The sequence below is a fragment of the Cyprinodon variegatus genome, unplaced genomic scaffold, assembly GCF_000732505.1.
Source record: "Cyprinodon variegatus isolate N-32 unplaced genomic scaffold, C_variegatus-1.0 Scaffold309, whole genome shotgun sequence".
Lineage (NCBI taxonomy): Eukaryota > Metazoa > Chordata > Actinopteri > Cyprinodontiformes > Cyprinodontidae > Cyprinodon > Cyprinodon variegatus.
The window spans coordinates 377381-383997 of NW_015150762.1; positions in this window are offsets into that span (position 1 = coordinate 377381).

Consider the following 6617-nt stretch of genomic DNA (forward strand, 5'->3'; position numbering starts at 1 on the left):
TGATACTGTGTGGCGCATGGGTGTTTAGAGGCGACTCTATGACGCATGCGTGTAAAAAGAAAAAATGCGGTTAGAGCCTAAAGATGGAAACGCGAAAACGGCGTTTCAAAATCTTCCCACTCTGAAGGCTGAATAAAAAAAAGATCGTTTACAGACCCCCGAAACGCCGGCTTCATATGGATGAGAGGCTGGTTTGGTAAAAAATTTGTGCGTTTAGGCCAGGGTTCGGCTTCGTGTGGACGAGGCCTAAGTACTCTGGAATAGGTTAGAAATAAAAGCCTTAACTCTCAGGCAGAGCTAAATGGGGTTGGTTAGATCAAAGGATATTCTTGTAAAAAATGGACAAGTCAAAAGCCAAACCTAAATGTGTTTGATAATCTGTTGTGGAAGCTGAAAATAAATGCTTCATCCAATCTTACTGACCCAGAGCTTTTTTTTTTACAAAAAAGAAAATAAAAATGGGCAAACATTTTTGTCTCTAGGTGAGCAAAGCTGGTAGTTGATTCTGCAAATTAATGAACCAATGAGGCAAATGACCATTAACATTGTTCAGACTTTTCATATATTTATCATAAGCATTTAAAAACTTTGTTACAATTTCCCCCCATTAAATAAATCTAAACTCTTTTTGTTACTAACAATATTATAAAACCCCAAGAAGGTTACGATTGTAAAATCACAGAATGCTAGAACATATTAGTGTTTATACTTTTGCAAAGCCCTGAATATTAATTGCAATGGTTGTTCCAGCAACGTTTCTTCGACAGTACTCTAGAAGTTGGGAGTCTTTTTACAGGCATTTAGGGGCCAATTATACAGACACTGTATTTTTCAGTCTTGAAATTTTTATTGCTCTGCAGTATGCTCAGATCTTCTTTTAATAGCAAGTACAACAAAAACAAAAAAAATGTTGTTGTTTTTTTAATGCAAATACTCTTCAGGGGCAGACATTAGGTTTGTGCATTTATGTAAAAAAGGGAGCATGCTTGTTAAAGCAGTGGCTCCTGCTGGGATGTTCCTCTGCTTTAAGACAGCAGGAGAAAGTTAAGTGTGAGTAAATAAACAACAAACAGATGATTCTGGAATGACAGGGATTTATTTGCTTGCTGCCCTGGGTTCAAAAAAACAAAGCAGTAGCAAATGGATGATTTAGTCCCTCCAACCCACGTAAACTCAAGCTGGCAGCCAATTCAGGCACTTCAATGTGCCTCAGCTGCATCAACAGTGAGAGATCAGACACCCAGCTTAAGGAGCAGACAGGTCTTTAAAGGGACAAACACAAAACATTAGATTCTACTTTACTTAAAAAAACACTTTTTTCCTATTATTGACAAGGTTTATTAGGCCTGACATAGTTTTTTGTATCATCTGTTAGGAAATATGATGATTAAACCCCCAAACATCAACAAACCCTCTGAACTATTAGCCAGCAAATGATGCTGCTAGCCTCCTCTCCTTGGGTAATTACACATATCATGAACTCTTGCTGGGGTGTTAATAGATGCAGGCTGTGGACTGTAGCATGCAATGTCCAAATGGAGCCGTGAAAGACTTTTGTGTCCTTCTGGGCCTGAAAGATCTGTTAATCCTGATGAGGCAAAAGCATGTTAGTTTAGCCACCTGCTGAGGTCCGAGTCGTTGGGTTTCTGAGGTCTGAGAGAAAACAACAGCTCTGTTCAAGCCATGGCATGCTGTTAATGCACATTTTCCTTCACAACCTGTATGTGCATAGATCCATTATTTACATATCAAAAAAGAGTCATAGGTCATCTGGGTACATTTGTGCTGCTGTACAAATTTTCTTGCAAAAATCTTTAAAGCTTCTGAAGACAACCTTCCTGAATTTAGATGTCCAAGTGTTCTACTGGGTTAAATGCAAACAAGAATCTCTTATAACAAATCAGAGCATCTCACTATTTTGTTACCTCTAGCTGTCAAAGTTCCCTTTCTCAGTGAACACATTTTTTCACCCTGTTTCTTTAACTGACTTTGATGTCAACAAATTAAAGTAAACTAACCAAACTATAAAGTTCCAGGGGGTAATTTTGAATTATTTTTTAATTTATGTATGATTTACCCCTTTCTTTGCACCAGTCAGGGAAGCTTTTTAACACAAAATCAAATAAGTTTTGAAGAGTTTGGAAAGGTTATAAATATGCAACATTTTGCAGGAATAATAACTGTTTGGTTCATGCATGAAAAAAAAATAATAATAAAAATACACGGCTAAATGCATTTGTGATGCAGATTTGTATTGGGTTTTAATTGTATTTTCTGTAGATTTATTTACTTGGTATAAATATTTTTGTTTGTGTATTTATTAAAAAGAAGTTACGTTTCAATTTTTTTTTTCTTAAGGTATAGTGGAGGATGATTTTTTTTTCTGGGTGGAACTTTAAAATAAGTGGTCCTCATAATTGTCAATCTTTGTGGTTATATGTTTACTTAAGGCCATCCTACCAGCTCCTGGTCCCCATTTTCACTTACTGGTGGTGAGTCTGACAGTGGAAAAAATGCAAATTTTCTTTCGGAAAGTAAGCTTACACGAGCGATACAAACAGACCTCCAAACCGAGCGTGCACGAGCAGAAATGGGCTTGTGGATTCAATAGGCATTCCCTCAGGTACAGGGTTGTGCATTTGCAAATTTTTTTTTTAAGGTGGAGACGACCGGTCTTCAAAAATCCACGAAAATCTATACCTATAAAATAAAAATGAAAAACTGTAATTTGGTTAAATGCAAAATTCTGACATCTCTTTTAAACAAATAAATTGTGTTTATTTAGATCACAGAAGATGCAGCTCAACCTTCTACTGAAACTTTTTTTTTTTTTACTTCGAAACTCAGCAGCTAGTTCTTTATTTTGTATTTATCCAAAACTCTTTTGTCATTTCCTTTGCTTGAATTTCTTTTTTAATTTATTCAACACAGTAGAGTCTGTTAAAACTGGTTGAAACTATTACTTTCAACCAACATTCAACCAGCTGTGTGGATCGCTAACGAGACAACATCCTCCATCAATGGACTCTTCTTGCGGTTACTTGGTGCAGCTTCAGGTCGAGAGGCTTAGGCTCCACCTCTGGCTGAGGAAGATCACACCTTTTAACTGTTCAAGCAGCAGAAGAAGTAAAAGAAGCTGTTTAGGGGTCATGCAGAGCTGAGGCAGGGCTGACCTGCTTGTTGCTGTTATTGTAATTCATAATGGATCAAATATTTCCAAGATTAGATATATCCAAGATTTCCTGAAGCTTTCCTTGCTTTAACCAGTAACTCTCAGGGCCCCAATGTAGGTCATTTTTTCTTCTAATCTTTGTTCAGTGTCCCAGGGTTTTATCAAACAAAACATAAAAATAAATAAAGCTGATTGGTTTCATGGGTAGTAGAGCATCAATTCAGATGTGACTATAGAATAGCAGCAGGTCAGTGCTCACTAAAGGGTCTCTACTCCATCCAGTAAAGCATTGGAAACCTCCTCAGTCTAAAGCTTGGAGATTGGTTTGGTCCACAGAGACGTCATCTCACATTCCAACGTGAGGAGCTCCTGCAGACATGGTCTACAATACTTTACTGGATACTGAGCAGAGCTTTTGTTCGCTCAAGCCTTAGGCTGGCTCTGCATCAAAACAATCAGGTAAACAACATATTTCTAAATTGATGATTTGAGGTCAAACTCAATCACCACTTTGGCCTAATCACTGTCTGACCTGTAAAATCAAGAGAATACTGCAATAGAATCAGTCTTAAAACATGCAGGCGGCCATAGAATGAAGGGAACATGAAACAGTGGTAAATCTTCCGAGAAATGGGAAGGCTACCAAAATAACTCCAGTAGTGCATCATCGATGACTCATCCAAGATGTCGCCAAGGAGCCCAAGGCAAAGACCAACATACTGCAGAACTACACATTGTGGCTCAGTTAAGATCAGTGTTAATGTTTCAACAATAAGAAAGAGACCTGGAAATGTGGTTTCAATAAAAATAATCTATGTCTAAGACCACTGCTGAGCAGGAATATTAAAGCCCTTCTCTCATTTGTCAAAACGTCTCGCTTATCCATCAACTTTTGTGGACTTGCAAGGCAAGGGGAGGATTATTTTTAGAAGGAATATTTCAAGTTACAGCTGATTTGCACGTAAGACAACATTTCAGAGAGAATGTCATTCTGACAGCCAAACACGGTGGTGGTAGTTTAAGGGTCTGGGCCTGGTGCTGCTTTACCAAATGTTCTGCCAACATTTTACGACCCTAACCCAAATCACAACAAGTTCATGCCTGGTAATGGCATGTCCTAATTTATGTAATGGCTTAGAACAAATACACAGAGGAGGCAGGCAGGTGAAAATAAACAGTGCTATTTAAAAAAGGAAAATCCAAACTAGAGTACAGGTGGGAACCACTATAATTCCCCAAAGGAGAAATGCAGGGAAACATGCTCTTGTGAGTAATAGGATGATCTGACTGAGAGGTATTTAAACTGGAGGGTTGATTACTAAACATCGAGCAGGTGGGGGATTAGTAGCAGGGTGCAGCTGTGAGGGAAGGAAAGTAATTATAGCTGCATTGGGGAAATGGGACAAATGGCTCATATAACACACGGGAAAGAAATCCTTGTAAAATATAAAATAAAATATTGACACAAAACTAGAGTCCCAAAGATCATATTAATATGAGCAATCCTCAGAACATTCAAAACACCATACTGTTGTGTGTTTGGTGTGTGTGTTATTTAAGGTATACAAATGTTTCCATGTGAGTATGACTGGATGAATATAGAGATATGCGGTCAAGTTGTCCCTTGATCAATTGCTTCATCTTATCAGAGGCAGATTTAGATACATGGTCCCTGTACTGTAACAAGGTTCCCAGGGCAGGAACCTTGTTACAGTACAGGGACAATGTATCTAGATCAAGTTAGATCAAGTGATCTGTGTCCAAAAATGTGCTTTAGTCTCCTGAAATTTGCCAATTTCTGTGGTCTTCCTTTATCAAAATCCTAAATACTATTTAGTGAAATCCTTCCCTGAAGCCACTTTGTAGCGGGAGACCCTGAAAGCAGCTGAAACCCTGACGGCAGAGCACCATGGACCATAAGGGTACCCTGAACAACAGTGTGTTAGGGGTGGCTATTCTGAACACAGTCAAATAATTTCCCCTTATTGTTTTCAAACTCTTAAGCGTAAATTTCCACTGGGGCATCAGGGAGCTCCATATTTTCTATGCAAAATTCTGAGTTCATGCTTTGCTAAGAGCGGAATAGCCCTCGAAATGGAAGTTTTACCAATGCAACGACCCTTAACACCCCAGTTATGAAGCATACCTGCATACCTAGAACCAGAACTAAACATGGAGAAGCAGCATTTAGTTCCTATGCTCCACTTTTCTGGAACAAACTTCCAGAAAACTGTAAAAGTGCGGAAAGCCTGAGTTCCTTTAAATCAAGACTAAAAACACATTTGTTTAGGATTGGCTTCGACTGTTCTAGTTAAACAGTTTAACTAAAACATATTTACTTTAGTACAACTGTTTTTAATATTCTGCATTTTTTACTTTATTTTTTTATTTTGTCCTACTTGCCTTGATTCTGCTTTATCTTCCTGTATTTTAATCATGTATTGTCTTTGTACTGAATTGTGCTATACAAATAAATTTGCCTTGCCTCGCCTTGCCTTATCAAACACATCTTACTTCCACACCAAGGTTAAACCTGAGGTGTAGCAGACCAAATCCCAAGACCTTAGTACAATAGGAAAACTGTGGGGTGACATTTAACATTGTTTCTGAATTAAGACCAAGAAGCACAAATGAACTATGGGATATAGTCAAATGGTTCTTCAATTTCAATTCAATTTCAATTCAATTTCAATTTATCTTTATTGTCATTGCCACAAGAACAACGAAATTTTAAAAAACTGCCATCGATCGATCTGTGCATATGCTTAACAACAAAAACAAAAATCACTGTCACCACCATTTACACATAATATAAGAAATAAATAACAATAGCTGATAAAAACACTAATAAGGATAGTACATTCTGGTCAGTTCTGGTCTGGTATACCCGTCCATAGGAGTCTGAAGTTGGCTGACTCCATGAAAAAAAGATGCGGAGCAGTTCTCAGGAACAGTAGGCTGGCTATAAAAACTTAGTACTGCAGTTTTTCTTCATATTCCAATCAAGACTATAATGTGCTGTGTTCCCAACTAAATGGATATAATGTTCATGAAAGCTTTTGTTTTGAAATTCACCCACATTTTTAATTATGGTATTATTATGAGGAGCAAAACTTTTGGGGAAACCCCGTCAGATACAATTTATGTCAGCGGTCTCCATCCTGGTCCTAAGGGTTTACACTCCTGCTTCTTTTAGATGTTTCCCTGTGTCTAAGCACCTGATTTGAATCAGTGGGTCATTAAACAGGCTTTTGCAGAATGTAAAGACCTGCTGAGGGGGTAATTAGGTCGTTTGAGTTAGGTTTGTGAGAGCTTGGAAGCATCTAAAACATGCAGGGCAGTGGGCTATAAACACAGGGGTCAGGCTCCTCCGATAGACTTGTCTCAAGGAGCCTTTTGACCTATGTTTAAATTTAATGTCCGATATTATAAATGCATGCATTTA